The sequence below is a fragment of the Nicotiana tabacum genome, chromosome 1 (assembly GCF_000715075.1).
Source record: "Nicotiana tabacum cultivar K326 chromosome 1, ASM71507v2, whole genome shotgun sequence".
Lineage (NCBI taxonomy): Eukaryota > Viridiplantae > Streptophyta > Magnoliopsida > Solanales > Solanaceae > Nicotiana > Nicotiana tabacum.
In genome coordinates, this window is record NC_134080.1 from 177,199,088 (window position 1) to 177,216,103 (window position 17,016).

Sequence of the window (17,016 nt, forward strand, 5' to 3'; positions counted from 1 at the left end):
AAAACATATCGAAACTCTGCCGAAATTTTGAAAAAAAAAGAATTTTGTAGTTTTCAAAGAAAAGAAAAAAAAGGAAAATCTTTGTGTTTTAGAAAGGAAAATAGTTGGTTTTATTTTGACAAATTTGCCCGAACTACGCCAGTTTGATTCTCACCGGATGTGAGATACGTAGGCAACCCCCATCGGGTCTAACTCTCCTTTTGCAAATTAGCCCGAAAAGAACAAAAATCTTATTTTATTTATTTTTATTAAAAAAAAATAAGCAAGGTGATGTCATTCTTGTCAAAAATAGCCGAATGGCCCCAAAAGGACGCCGGAAGGCTGTTTTTGCAAGAACAGCCGCCTTCGGTCCTTTTCAAATTTTTAGCCGGGTAGTGAGCACAGCCTTAAAATCTTTCCCTGGAAATGCTGAAAGGCCGTATTTGCAAAGCTGGGTTTTCACTTCTGAAATAAAAAAAACTGAAAAGTGTCAGCTTTGTTTTTGAGTCAATTGAATCGTGATTTTTACTTAATCACCCTAATAAATGTGCAGAATGAGCACGAGTCAGAATTTGCCAATAACAATCTTGAACAAGATCCCTTTGGAGTTGCATATGTGGTGGGATGATCTGGGTAAATCGGGACAAGACACGATCAATCTATACTTGGGAGGCCTCACTAGGTTGCTGAAGATTAATCCTAGGGGAGACATCATAAAGGCGTTGGTTACATTTTGGGACCCGGCCCACAACGTATTTCACTTTTCAGATTTTGAGCTTACCCCAACATTGGAGGAAATAGTCGGATATATTGGGGGTCCCAAAGTTCCTCTAAGACACCAGTACCTAATTGCTCCAAGGGCTGTAGCCGTACATAGGTTCCTAGACTCTTTGAAAAATAAGCAGGGGGTCCACAACCCAGACTTGGCAGCTGGTTTTTGTACTTTGCAGTTTATATACAACATATATGGTCATATAGGGGGGTTCAACAAGCCGGAAAATAAATCTACAGCAAAGGAAATCGCCTTAAGTGGGAAGAACAGAGGTGTTTTGCATTCATGGTGGTCTTTTTGGGACTTTTGGTGTTTCCTAGAAAAGATGGGAATATTGACATACGAGTAGCCGGGGTTGTCAACACTTTGCTTACTCAGGCTAACAACACCCTCGCACCCATGATAGTAGCTGAAATCTTCCGCGCTCTCACAGCCTGCAAAACCGGATGAGACTTTTTTCAGGGGTGCAATGTGTTGTTACAGATGTGGATGATCGAACACTTATGCCATCGTCCTCAATTTATGAGTTATGGGTCGACAGAGAGAACATGCATAGAAGAATTTTACACGAGGGTTGACGGGATCAGCTTGCCAGAGGGGGTCACAAGTGGGTAGCGCGCTTCCGTTCCATCACTGCAAACCAAATAGAGTGGATATTTGGATGGCTGCTTGTGGATGAGGTCATATACATGCCAGCCATCGGGCCTCATTTCCTCTTGATGAGACTTAGGAGTATCCAGCCTTATGTGCCATATCGGGATTTGAGGCAGCTGGGGAGATGCCAGATAGTTCTGAGAGATGAAGATCTTAGTGCCCAAGTAGTCGAGATCGGACTTAACGGTTAGTTTCATGAAGCAGCAGTCCGCCAAATTTGGAGCGAATGTCAATACTTAACAGCCAATACCTGTGTACCTGATCGGTCTAAAGGTGAGGTTTCACCAGGGTACCTTGCTTGGTATAGAAGAGAAATTGAGTTTGGGAGGCCGACCAAAAGACCCCATCTTCAGGAATTCGTCGAGGCATCACAAGAACAATGGGCTTGGTTGGCTAAGGAGAATGAGTACAGGGCCACAATAGGAAGGTTGGAAAAACAAGTCAAAGAACTCCAATTCGAGAATAGCTTGCAAGCAGCGACAGACGAAGGTGAAAAGAAAAAGCTACCCAAAGAAAATGAGGCCCTTCGAGCCCAAATTCAGAAAATGAAAATAGCGGCAGAAAACCCCGCCCGAAGTGACAAAGATGAAAAACTCATAAATAACCTGAGGCAGAAAGTGAGTGACTATAGTTTTGATTTGAACAAAGCAGAAAGTGAACTAGCCATGGTTCGAAAGCAATTGGCTAAAAATGTGGATGAACGAGCATGCCTGGTTAAGCAGTTGAAAGAAAAGTATGACGATGAGGTCACGAGATTAAAGAAAAGGGTCATTGCTATGGAAAACAAAATGATCAAACAGGCGAAAGATTTCAAGGTTGAAAGAGAACATTGTTATACAGCATTGGCACAATTAGAAATGGACTTACAACAATTTCAAGAATAGAATCATACGGCCGAGCAAACTTTGGAAGCCAGGGCCCAGCAAATCGGGTGTTTGTTGCAAGAAAAAGGAGTCATAAGAGAAAGAATTAGAACCATAGCCGATTACATTGTTGTGAAATGCCAAGCCTGTAAGGATATGACTCGCACCACCTTCTTTGCGGCAGTGAAGATATTTGTTAAACAGATAATGAGTGACCTGGATCGACTTCAAAGGGATCTTGCCTATAGGCCCATGGCGAGACCGAATGATGTCCCGCGGGCACCAGGAGCATTAATGTATTCATGATTTTTCATTTGAGTCTGTATTTCCTTTTCCGTTAAAGTCTCTAAGTTGTTTTGAGTCTGTATTTTCTTTCTGCGGGAGTCTGTCAGTTGTTTTCAAGTCTGTATTTTCTTTTGTGGGAATATGATAGTCTATATTTGGAGTCGGTATTTCGTCCTCGCATCAGAGTCTGTTAGTTTCTTTTGGAGTCTGTTGGTTTTGAGTCTTTGTAATCAAAGCATTTGCTTTTTGTGAAAACTGAAAATCCCAAAATATTTTTACTATTTACTTTCACACTTATCTTCCAGAACTACGCTCGGTATGATTCATGCGGGGTCATGATACGTAGGCAATCTCCATAGGATTCGACCATAACCAAAAGAAAAAAGAATAAAACAAAAATGAGAAAGGAAAAACAAGAGAGAAAAAGAAAAGAAAAGAGAGAAGAATAAGAAAATCAAGAGAAAGAAGCAAAACAAGAGGGAAATGAGAGGATAAAAACAAAGAGAAAGCAAGGGCAAGAGTGAAAGCATGAAAAAAAAAGAGAAAAAAGAAAAGCCGGGAGACGCAAACATTCGATCAAATGCATAATAGAAACGGTTAACTGCTTAGGTGCATTCATTCCTCAAATGTGCGGTTACCAATCTGTTAAAGCCCTAATCTCTAACAAAGTTTTTGTTGATATATTGAGTCCAGGCAGGTGGTTAGTTGATTGGCATTCTGGCAACTCACTCATATAACACCCGATCAAAAGACAGGCTAAATATGGCCAACCAAGAATTGGAGGCAAGTATTGTCGACCCGTCAAAAGAGGTGGAAGAATTGGATGTTAATGCGATGAAGGAAGATATGTATAAGTTAAAATAACAAATGGCTGAAATGTACCAGGCCTGGGCAAAGGGTCATCCACCACCGGTTTATCCCGCTAACCCTGTGTATATCCCACTATCGGCCCAACCTCAGGAGCCTCCCACTGTGAACTCATCTCCAGCCTTTCCCCTCTACCAACAATGCTATGGCACCACTTCCCATACTTCTCAATCTCCACCACCCAAACAAGTCCCATACCCTCCTCCACCAGTCACTCCCGTTTTTGTGGCACCTTCACCTACTGCATTACAACGATCTTCCAGTGAACCTCTGTTCCAAACTCACGACAACCAGTATTATCCTCCTGAACCCACCTTCAAAGTTCCGGAACCGTACTCTTACACCCCTAATCTTGATCTCCTGGCAAAGACCGAGAAGCCACCGAAAAATCCCGAACATAAGGAGATGATCAGAAAGGTCAAAATCTTGGAACAATCGTTTCAAGATATGAGGGGGTTGGGAGGTCAAGTAAGTGTGGCCTATAAGGATTTATGTCTGTTCCCAGATGTTCAGTTACCAGCAGGGTTCAAGATGCCTAAGTTTGACCTGTACGACGGGCATGGTGACCCAGTAGCATACTTAAGAGGATTTTGCAACAAGATAAGAGGGGCAGGCGGAAGAGATGAATTATTGATGGCATATTTCAGCCAAAGTCTGAGCGGATCGGCATTAGAATGGTATACCAGACAAGATCACAATAGGCGGTACACATGGAACGATTTGGTCCAAGCCTTCGTCTGTCATTTTCAGTACAATCTTGAAATTATCCTAGACCGTATGTCATTGACAAAGATTGAGAAAAAGCCTGGTGAGAGTTTCATGGAATATGGATTCCGTTAGAGGGAGCAAGCAGCGAGGGTTGACCCTCCGATGAAAGAAAGCGATATGGTTGATTATTTCTTGCAAGCCTTGGAGCCCACTTATTTTGGTCATTTGGTATCAGCAATGAGCAAGTCCTTTAATGAGGTTGTAAAAATGGGAGGCATGGTAGAAGAGGGACTCAAGTCTAATAAAATCATGAGCTACTCAGCAATTAAAGCAACCACCCTAGCAATCCAAAATGGTACTGGGGGTGTACTCAGGAAGAAGAAGAAAGAGGATGTTGCGACAATTGATTCGGGAGCTTAGGTCGAATCCAGGAACCTTCCATGTTACTACAACCCGCCTCGACCCTATCACCAAACTTACCCCCACACTCTATATAGCCTACCACAACACTACTACCCACCGCCAGATCCCTATTTTTCCGTCCATCATGCACAAACCTATACCTAACCTCTTGCTCACGCACAATGGCGTGCGCCAGCTCCACAAAATCCATACCCAGCTCCACAAAGTACCCATCCACCCCCAAGAGCATATAGAAATCCCCCTGGAACAGGTTTTTGGCCAAATCAAGCCTTTAAGAATGAGAGGTTGCAGAAGCAGAAGACTTTCACTCCATTGGGAGAATCATATACTAGTCTATTCCACATATTGAGACAGTTGGGTATGTTGAATCCGATCGAGGCTAAACTGCCAAATTCCCCTCCCAGAAATCTTAACCGCTCGATGAGTTGTGAGTATTGTTCAGGGCCCCCGGGTCATGACACAGAAAAATGCTGGAAATTGAAAATAGCTATTCAAGAGCTCATTGATACTAATCGGATTGAGGTCCAAGCCCCGGAGGCACCCAATATCAACCAGAACCCGTTGCCGGCCCATCATGAGACAAATATGATTGAGATAGTGCACAAGGGAGGGGAGCCTAAGAAGCCTTCGCAAATTGTCATGATGATTTAGGCTAGTGAAGCCAAGCCGTTTGAAAAGTCAACAAGTGAGAAGTCTATGATCAAGTTGAATGGGGCAAATAATGAACCATCTATGGAGGTCAAGAAGGGGTCCTCAAGTGACGTTGTAGGAAAACATGAAAGAGCAAAAGTGGTTGTGCCAGGAGTGACGAACAAGCCTGTGGTAATTGTGAAGGGTGCCTGCACAGATCCTGTCATTATCAAACTGGTAACTCAATTACCGATAGTCAACAGCAAGGCAGTCCCATGGAATTATGAACGAGTGACAGTGACTTACAAGGGGAAAGAGGTTAGAGAAGAAGTGTGTGAGACCCATGGATTGACTCGATCGGGGAGATGCTTTGCCCCCGAAGAGTTGAGAAAAGCTAAGACCTCCAGAGATAACCCAGTGTTGGTGAAGAAAGCTATGACCGAGGAAGAAGCAGAGGAATTCCTAAGAAAGATGAAAGTGCAGGACTATTCTATTGTAGAGCAGTTAAGGAAGACACCAGCTCAGATCTCACTATTATCATTATTGATCCATTCAGACGAGCACCGTCAGGCTTTGATGAAGATATTGAATGAGGCCCACGTTCCTGACAAAATCTCACTAAACCACTTGGAAAAGATAGCTAACAAGATATTTGAGGTAAATAGAGTCACTTTTTCTGATGATGAATTGCCCGTGGAGGGTACTGAGCACAATAGAACCCTCTACCTGATAGTGAAATGCGAATATTTGGTGGTTACTCGGGTACTGGTCGACAATGGTTCCAGCGCGAATATTTGCCCCCTCTCTACTCTAAACAAGCTGAAGGTGGATGATGAAAGAATTCACAAGAACAATATCTGCGTTCGAGGATTTGACGGTGGAGGGAAAGATTCAGTTGGGGACATAGTGCTTGAGCTCACAATAGGGCCAGTTGAATTTACTATGGAATTCCAGGTGCTCGATGTGACTGTTTCTTACAATCTGCTGTTAGGACGACCCTGGATTCATGCTGCCAAAGCAGTCTCATCTACTCTACATCAAATGGTCAAGTTTGAATGGGATCGATAGGAAATTGTTGTGCACGACGTAAATAATTTATGTGTTCCCAATGATGCTATTGTTCCATTCATAGAGGTTGAAGACGACGAGGGACCATGGGTTTATCAGGTTTTTGACATGGTATCGGTAGATAAAATTCCAGAAGGCAAGTGCGTGCCAATTCCAAGGGTATATGCCGCATCAGTCATGGTAGCCGTTGAAATGTTGAAAAATGGTTTTGTACCAGGCAAGGGTTTGGGTGTATCTCTGCAAGGTATCGTACAATCGGTTTCTCTTCCTAAAAACTTGGATACATTTGGTCTGGGGTTCAAGCCCACAGTCGCAGATGTGAGAAGAGCCAGAAAAATGAAATAGAGAGCATGGGCCCTTCCAAATCCAGTCCCGCATCTTTCCAGATCATTTGCCAGGCCTGGTACCAGAAAGTGGCAAGTGACGACGGTTCCCAGTTTGGTAGTTGATATGGATGGAGATTTGATGGAAAAGTTCGACAGGATATTTGACGAAGTGAACATGTTGGAGGCTGGAGAGGGCTCGAGTGAGGCGGATGTGCAATTTGTTGGGCCCAGTGCAAAGATTAACAACTGGGAAGCTACTCCTCTCCCCACCCGGAAGGAGTTTTGGTAGTTTGCTTTGATTTTCTTTCAGTTTATCTGGATTATTCCAGGGTTGTAATTAAGATTCTATGTTCCGTCCGTTTGGATGTATAAACCTTATCCTTAATTTCAATGAAATGCAATTTCCCTTTTTTCTTCCTTCCTGATAGTTTTATTTTTATTTTTCTTTTCTTCCTTGTACAGTTCTTTTTATGCTGGGTTCAATGATATGACATGCATGAGGAATCTCCGGCCCAGTCTTAAAAGCCAATCTAATTCTGAAATAGTAATTCAAGAAATAGAATGTGATGTTGAATCAAAATATGACGAAGATGAAGCCTTTGAAGAGATTAGTAAAGAATTAAGCTATTTTGAAGAAAAACCCAAGCCTAACCTGAGTGATACAGAAGCAATCAATTTAGGGAACCAAGATAATGTCCAGGAAACTAAAATAAGTGTCCATCTTGAACCACAACTTAGAGAGGAGATAATTACAGCACTGTTCGAGTATAAAGATGTTTTTGCATGGTCCTATGATGACATGCCAGGTTTAAGCACTGACTTGGTGGTTCACAAATTGCTCACTGACCCGGCATGCCCTCCTGTTAAGCAGAAGCTGAGGAAATTTAAAACTGATATGAGTGTGAAGATCAAGGAAGAGGTCACCAAGCAGTTCGATGCAAAGGTCATTCGGGTCACTCGGTATCCCACTTGGTTAGCCAATGTAGTGCCTGTGCCGAAAAAGGATGGTAGGACTAGGGTGTGTGTTGATTATCGAGATCTCAACAAGGAAAGTCCCAAGGATAACTTCCCACTGCCGAACATCCATATATTGATCGATAATTGTGCCAAACATGAGATTGGTTCTTTTGTGGATTGTTATGCGGGCTACCATCAGATCTTAATGGATGAGGAGGACATAGAAAAGACAACATTCATCATGCCATAGGGAACGTACTGTTATCGGGTCATGCCATTCGGTCTGAAAAATGCTGGGGCAACCTACATGAGGGCAATGACGACCATATTCCACGACATGATACACAGGGAGATCGAGGTTTATGTAGATGATGTGATTATAAAGTCCAGAAAGCAGTCTGACCATGTTAGAGATCTGAGAAAGTTCTTCCAAAGGCTTTGCAGGTACAATCTCAAGCTCAACCCTGCAAAATGCACATTCGGTGTCCCGTCTGGAAAGTTGTTGGGATTTATAGTCAGCCGCCAAGGTATTGAATTAGACCTGTCAAAGATCAAAGCTATCCAGGAACTGCCACCCCCAAAGAACAAGACCGAGGTGATGAGTCTGTTGGGGAGATTGAATTACATCAGCCGGTTTATTGCTCAGCTCACGACAACTTGTGAGCCCATCTTCAAACTGTTAAAGAAAGATGCTGCGGTTAAGTGGACAGATGAATGTCAGGAAGCATTTGATAAGATAAAGGGGTACTTGTCAAACCCACCTGTGTTGGTCCCGCCAGAACCAGGAAGACCTTTGATTCTATATTTGACGGTCTTGGACAATTCATTTTGTTGTGTGTTGGGACAGCATGACATCACCGGCAAGAAGGAGCAGGCCATATATTATCTTAGTAAGAAATTCACATATTACGAGGTTAAGTACACTCAACTTAAGAGGACGTGTTGCGCCCTAACTTGGGTAGCCCAGAAGCTGAAACATTATTTGTCATCTTATACTACTTACCTCATCTCTCGCTTGGATCTATTGAAGTATATCTTCTAGAAGCCTATGCCCATAGGAAGGCTCGCAAAGTGGCAGATCTTGCTCACAGAATTTGACATTGTCTACGTGACCCAGACTGCGATGAAAGCACAAGCGTTGGCCGACCATTTGGCTGAGAATCCTGTGGATGAAGAATACAAACCTTTGAAGACGTATTTCCCTGATGAAGAGGTAATGCACATTGAAGAGTTGGAACAGAGTGAAAGGCCAGGATGGAAGCTTTTCTTTGATGTGGATGCTAACATGAGAGGCGTTGGGATAGGAGTGGTACTTGTTTCTGAAACAGGGCATCATTACCCTGTTACGACTCAGCTTCGGTTCTACTGTACTAACAACATGGCTGAGTACGAGGCATGCATTTTAGGTTTGAGGATGGTTATGGATATAGGTGTCCAGGAAGTCTTGGTCTTGGGTGACTCGGACCTTCTGGTGCACCAGATTCAGGGAGAGTGGGAAACACGGGATTTAAAACTCATACCGTATCGACAATGTTTACATGATCTTTGTCAGCGATTCCAATCAATAGAGTTCAGGCATATTCCGAGGATTCATAATGAGGTCGCTGATGCTTTGGCTACTCTGGCATCAATGTTACATCACCCAGATAAGGCTTATGTGGACCCTTTACATATTCAAGTCCACGATCAGCGTGCTTATTGTAATATGGTGAAAGAAGAGCTCGATGGGGAGCCTTGGTTTCACAATATCAAGGAGTACATCAGGATGGGAGTGTATCCAGTACAAGCCACAGGTGATCAAAAGAGAATAATTAGGCGGTTGGCAAGCGGTTTTTTCTTCAGCGAAGGGGTTCTATACAAAAGGACTCCAGATCTTGGACTACTGAGATGCATAGATGCTAGGCAAGCTATAGCTATTATGACTAAAGTGCATTCTAGAGTCTGCGGACTGCATATGAGTGGGTACGTACTGCCAAAGAAGATTCTCCGAGCAGGTTATTATTGGCTCACTATGGAGCGAGATTGTATCAGTTTCGTGCGTAAATGTCATCAGTGCCAAGTGCATGGAGATTCGATTCATTCTCCATCATCTGAATTACATACAATGTCTGCACCATGGCCTTTTGTTGCTTGGGGAATGGATGTCATTGGACCAATCGAGCCAGCAACGTCCAATGGGCATAGGTTTATTCTGGTGGCCATTGATTATTTCACCAAGTGGGTTGAGGCTAAAACATTCAAGGCTATAACCAAGAAGGCGGTGGTTGATTTTGTGCACGCAAATATCATTTGCCGATTCGGGATACCGAAGCTAATCATCATAGATAATGGTGCTAATCTCAATAGTCATTTGATGAAAGAGGTATGTCAACAGTTTAAGATTGCACATCGCAATTCCACCCCATATCGTCCCAAGGCAAATGGAGCAGTCGAGGCAGCTAACAAGAACATAAAGAAGATACTTCAAAAAATGGTGGAGGGTTCTAGGCAGTGGCATGAAAAGCTACCATTTGCATTGCTGGGTTATCGCACTATTGTTCGTACTTCAGGGGGGGCGACTCCCTATTTGTTGGTGTATGGCACCGAAGCAGTGATACTCACAGTAGTGGAAATTCCATCCCTTCGAATTGTCGCGGAGGCTAAGATCGATGATGATGAGTGGGTCAAAACCCGCTTGGAACAATTGAGTTTGATCGACGAGAAAAGACTGGCAGCAGTGTGTCATGGCCAATTGTATCAACGAAGATTGGAAAAAGCATATAACAAGAAGGTGCATCCACGAAAGTTTGAAGTGGGTCAGTTAGTATTGAAACATATCCTTCCTCATCAGGCCAAAGTAAAAGGCAAGTTCGCCCCAAATTGGCAGGGGCCATTCATCGTAACTAGAGTGTTGTCAAATGGCGCTTTGTATTTAACAGATATAGAAGGCAAGTGTGTAGAAATGACCATCAATTCCGATGCGGTCAAGAGATACTATATATGATTTTCTATGGTTAATTTATATTTGTTTTTACTTGGCATATTTCTGAAGATTTGGAATGACGAAGGCATTTTGTTCTGCTATCTAAAACACTTTATCCTTTGTTGTCCCCTTTGAGCCTATTTATTTTCTTTCATACCCCTCTTTCGGAATCAGTAACGAATATCGAAAACACAAGCGCGAAAGATAAGTAAAGGAAGAAGAGAAAAAGAGAAAGAAAAAGAAAAGAGAAAGAAAAGAATGAAAAGAGAAAGAAAAGAATGAGAAAAAAGAGAGAAAAGAAAAAAAAAGAAAAAAAGAGAAGAAAAACAACAAAAAGAGAAAAGAAAGCAAAAGATGAAGAAAAGAAAGAAAAAGAGAAAACCACAACAACAAAGTAATTTTTATGACATGAACTACGTTTGACCTAATTCCTTTTAAGGATACGTAGGCAGCCTCACGGTTTGGTCCCATCAAAATAAAAATCCAAAAGTCCCCAAACAAGAAACTGGGGCAGAAGTTGTGGTTATTGTAAGAAATCTGATTTCGAAAGTTGTAATTTTTGAACCCATTCGAATTGTTTTGAGCCTTCTATACCCTTTCTTCTTAATCCCGCCCAAAATCCCACACTGCGGTCCAAAGAAAGACCTTCCGATCAGTCTTCGAGAAGTGCCAAGTCGAGTAGGTCGAGTTGATTCATATCAGGGGCCACACTCTAGTCCAAACAGGAAAAAGAAATAAAAAATAAGAGAGTCTTATTGGTGAAAACTCTCACGGGCATCGTAAGAGGACGGTAAGTTGAGTGAAAGAATAAAAAATGAGAGAGTCTTATTGGTGAAAACCCTCACGGGCACTATAAGGCGACGGGAGTAGAGAGAAATAAAAATGAGAGAGTCTTATTCGTGAAAACCCTCGGGGGCACCTTAAGGCGAAAGTGAGTTGACGGATGAACGAATGAGAGAGGTCTGTTGGTGAAAACCTTTCAAGGCACCGTAGGATGAACAAGGTCAGGATTTGGGTGAAGAAATCAGGTTATGGAAATTCCGGGGCAACAAAGTATGGCAACTGAAAGTTAATTGGTCGGACAGATTGGGATGATTAATCCGAAACGCATGTCATGATCATTGGTGCCAGCTGCTCCACTCAGATAAGTCTCTTTTCTTTCCTCTTCAGATAGTCTTCCAATTTTGGATTTTCTTATCCTTAACTCTAAAAGTCACTGCATTTTATTTCTTTTGGGTTTATTTCTCTAAGATGTTCCCGATGTCAGTTCTGTTTAAGTAAATAAGAAGGAATTTCAAAGCTCACTACCAGCTTCAAGATTGCAAAGCACAGTATGGCCAGAGCATGCCAAAGATAGCATAATGTAAAGTAGGATAAAGTGCCAACAAAAGTTCCATCAGCAAAATGATTTAGTAATTTCAGGAGAGATGCAGGGGTTAGTTAAAGGGGTTAGAGGTGTGAAACAACGATTCGGGTATAGAACACTCGGGTCATCCAAAGTCATGGAGGTTTGAAAGTCAGTCGGAAAGTTAAGCGGTTTAGGGCTAGTTTGGGGAAGCCAGTCAAAACAAACAATGTAGCGGAGAGACCTTCAGCAAGAATGCCATCAACTAACCACCACATTTTAAACTGACAAAATTTTTCTTTGATTAAAACAGGGGCAGGATATTTCGGTTGTTGCGGATAAACCCTTCGTGGAGAAAGGCGGTCACCAAACAGGTTTGATTTTTGATTTTCAGGACCCTCCTGGAAAATGGGACCTAGCGTAAAGTTCAGAAATAGCGTAATCTAGCATAAATGTATCCCAAAGGAATATAAGCAGGTTTAGAAGTTTGCATGTTCGAGATAAGATTCAATTTGGAGTTTCCAGGGCCCTCATGAATAATGAGACTTAGCTTTAAGATTCCAATTAGATAACAACATTTAGCGTAAGTTCTGCTGTAGGGTAGTATAATTCAGCCGTAAAAGTTATCACTCTTAAGATAAGACTTGATGTTTGACTTTCAGGACCCCCCTGGATAATGGGATGTAGTTTTAAGACCTTCTTAGATAACAAAATTTAGCAGGAGTCACACCTTTAGAAGATATAATTTAGATTTTTAATGCCATCATTTAGCTAGGAATTTTCAGGATCCTCATGGATAATGGACCTAGCCTTCAAATTCTTAGTAATACTTGATAACATGATGTAGTTTACACTCACATCTGTGCCCAGCCACCAAATTGGGGCAGAAAATTTTCTTTGTTTTGTCTATTTTGTTGAAGTCAGGAGCGCGCCTGAAGAGCAGGGAATACATTTTAAGTCAGCAATCAGGAGCCCGCCTGGAAAGCAGGGAATACATTCAAGTTTAGCAGTCAGGAGCCCGCCTGAAGAGCAGGGAATACATTTTAAGTCAGTAATCAGGAGCCCTCCTGGAGAGCAGGGAATACATTTCAAGTTTAGCAGTCAGGAGCCCGCCTGAAGAGCAGGGAATACATTTTAAGTCAGCAATCAGGAGCTCGCCTGGAGAGCAGGGAATACATTTCAAGTCAGCAGTCAGGAGCCCGCTTGAAGAGCAGGGAATACATTTCAAGTCAGCAATCAGGAGCCCACCTGGAGAACAAGGGAGTTCAATTCAAGTTTTAGCTTTCAAGTTCTTATTGATATTTGGTAATGTGATCCGTTTTGCACTTACATGTGGCCCAGCCACCAAATTGGGCCAGAAAATTTTCTTTGTTTTTTGTCTAGTTCATTGAAGTCAGGAGCCCGCATGGAGAGCAAGGAATACATTTCAAAGTTTAGCAGTCAGGAGCCCGCCTGGAGAGCAGGGAATACATTCGGGTTCAGTAGTCAAGCGTCCACTTGGAGAAAAGAAAAAAAAATCTCAAAGTGTAGTTGGCAGTCAGACATCCACCTGGAGAAATGGAAAGCATCTCAGATTACAATTCAAGGAGGCAACAAAAGGATTCCACCAGGAGAATATAAGTCAACAAGGCAACAAGAACCACAAGAGCAAGTTTGAAGATAGATAGGATTTTGTAATGCATAGATCATAGTCTAGTCTAGCTTCGTTTTATTTTATCATGGTGTAATAAGGGGATGCAGTAAGCAGTAGCAACAGCAACAGTAAAACCACAGTTTCATGGTAGTCTCAGCTGCCAAAACTACTCGAACTACACTGACTTAATTCCTTTTCAGCCAAGGATATGTAGGCAGCCTCAGAATCAGGGTGCGGTCAACTCTTTCAAAAAATGCTTCCCACGGAGTATTCAAACGGGCAAAAATCGCTCGTATCCGCTCACTTTATCTTTGCACGAAAACTCTTCGTGTTTCCGGGCAAAGAGAGGCAGCTGTGAGCACGTGATTTTTGCCCTATATGAATTACTCCCATAAATTCAACACAAAATAATTTCTTTCAGTATTTGCAATTTTGTGGAATTTGGTGGCATTTTTCGTTAATTGTTTGCATTTGGCTATGCATGTTTATTTTATTCAATTAATGAAAAATACAAAAAAAATACTTGGCATTTGCATTTAGGGTTTAATTTTACATTTTAGGATTAATTAGAAAATTAGTTGTTTTATAAAATGGGAAAAATCACAAAGAAAATAGCTTAATTTGCACTTTTAATTTTAGCTTTGATTTTGAGTGTCTTTTCTGTTAATTTGTTTTTAATTAATTGTGTTAATTATCATTTTAGGTTTAATTAGTTTTTTTTAAGTTCTAGAAATTAATTTTGATTGTTGATTAAATTTTGAAAAAAAGAAGAAGAAAAGAAAAGAGAAAAAATGAAAGAAAGATAGAAGGAAAAGAAAAGAAAAACCGGTTGGGCCTTTTTCAATTTCTCCCAGGCCCAATGCAATACCCGTCCAACCCAGTCCAACTCCCCGACCCAGTCCGTCTCCATTAATTAACCAAACGACGTCGTTTTTTTAAAACGAATCCTGTCCGTCGAAGTTTTCTAGATCCAATGGTGGATAAGTTGGGATCCTCTGGTATAAAAATGTCCTAACTCACCCCCCTAACCCCTCTCATCGTCCCCGCACACCCTCAGAGAACCCTCGCCGCCTCCGCCGTGAGCCGCATACCGAAAATCATTTTTGCAGGCGGTGTTGGTCCAATCAATACCAAATTAACACCATAGATTCCCCTCCTTATCCTCTTTCCAAATCTCCAAATTCCCACTCTCGAATCCCAGCCCAGCCTCTCGAATCTTGAATCGAAAGGAATGATCGAAAACCTAACTCATCCGATTAACCCCAAAATTACACCCCATGAGCCCCGTGACCCCCTCTTCCTAAATCACAGACTAGCTACCCTCGAATCGGACCGAAGCTCCTCGAATCTTAAATCTAAGTCAAGCCCTAAAATCCCAAAAACCTCGAATTCAAGATTTTAGTAAGGATTTAGGTCTAGTTCGACTTTATTCAAGAACACATGATTAATGTCAAACTTGGCCGGAAAATTTGAAGGTTTGAACGTTTTTGCATTTCTTACGGTCTAGGCCATGGTAAGGTATTTTGTTCTTTACCTTTTGAGTTTTAATTTTCATGTGCATTTCCCTTCTCATCTTCCTCTGTTTCTTTTGTTTGTGTTTTGATTTTTTATGTTTTTCCGTTCTTGCAATAATTTCTACATGTGTTTCCTTTTAGGTTAATTAGTATCTTCATGAATGAGTGCAGTTTTATTTGATTTGCCCGTTTGTTTTGGGCCTTTGAAACCTTAGTTCAGAGAGTCTAATGACTCCGGTTGGCCTCTTTCTTTCCCTTCTTCATCGAATCTTCTCTGAAGTTCCGAGTCGGATTTGGGACCAAAAGAAAAGGATTAGCCCATAATTTGTAGACTCAGGCCAACACGGACTTGGGTCAATTTGACCCGTATTTGTTTGGTTTTCTGAAGTAAAAGCTGGGTGCTTAAGGGGTAAAATAGGAATTGTAGATAAGGGAATCTGAAGTAACTGAATATGGAAGCTTCTAGGAAGTTGGGGTGGGGGGCTATTTTGAATTCTGAAAATTAAACTAAGGGCACCTAGGCTAAAATAAATATTTCAGAAGGGCCTAAGTGCAGAAATTATTTCCTTAAGGCTGCCCTACTTGCCTTGCCTATAAAGGCATCATTTCTTGCCTTTCAAGGCAGAGTTTTAAGAGCCAAAATATAGAAAAAACAAAGACAGCTGAAAATTTGATAAAAAATCACTATTCCATTGAATTTCTTCTAGGATTCTTGAGTTTTTTTTTCTTTATTTTTCTGAAGTTATCTTTGATTCTATTTGAGGTTGAAAATAGTTTGAACTTGGGTAGTGAAAGATCTGCTTTAAGTTGGTTGATTGGTTTCTTTCTTCTGGATCGATTTCATTGCTGGTTTTGGTTGAATCTGGGTGGATTTCTGTTACTGCTGGCTGCTGATTTTTCATCCCCACTATCCCTCTTTTATCTCCAGGTATCTCCTTAGCCCAAAAGCACTGACTGAATGCTGATCATATAAATCGAGTGGGAATCCTATGGAATACAAGTTGTGTTTGACCTAAAAAAGAAGAAGAACGCATATACACACAAAGCTGCGCAGCTTTTTCAACGAGGAACGACCCCCACCCCCCGTCTCCGTCTTCTCCAAACGACCCCCAGGGTTGCATCAGCTTCTTCAACATTAGAAGCACCAGGCGACCCAATTTTTGACCCAACCTTGAAGCCTAAGACACTAAAAAATCAAGCAGCTGAACAACAGGACCCCTCCCCCCTTGGGATCGTCTTCTTCGACCCCCTCGTTTATTCATTTTCTTCAGCAACAAGGACTGAAAAATAGGGACCCATTTGGTTGTTCTTCTTCTTCAACCTATAGAGAACTATAACGCCTGGACATAGACAGAAGTAGCCAAGCTTCATCACCTTCAGTCGTGCTTCATCACCTTCAACCGTCTCCCTGAAAAAAAACCCAAGCATCTTTATCTTCCTTGTGCAGCGACCACGGATAGGACCTAGCGGAAAACGGATAAGATGAAGACGAAAATAGGGATACAACTTCACCCCTCCAAATCCCTCTCTCTCCTTCGTCTTTTTCGCCTCACCTCTGTCTTCGACGAGCCTCGCCGGAAGCCGGTTAGTTCGCCATCTGTCGTTCGAGTCTATCGATTCCAATCGAGGTTCCGCTCGTCGCTCTTTGTTCGTTTCCGGATCTGTTCGTTTCCAACTGAGCCAATCTTTTGTAAGTTATTCGAATATAACTATTACATCTACTTCTTTCATTATTGTCTATGTCATTGTTAGACCTTGCATCAGGTGTATGATATTATAACGACTGGTTAGGCCATCTGTTTGTTGAAAATGAGAGTCATGGATGATTGTTGCATTTTGAAATTTCAAAGGATACCTTGTCTTCATAATACGTATTTGAACTCTTTGAAAGTAAAAGGCTTGAAATAATAAAGACTTACTACTTAATTCAAAGGAGTCACCTGTCACCCGTTTTTTTAAAAGAAATTGTGCTTATGCCAGTAACTAGGCGAATTTTGTATTATCGTTGGATATTCAAGGCCGGAAGCTAG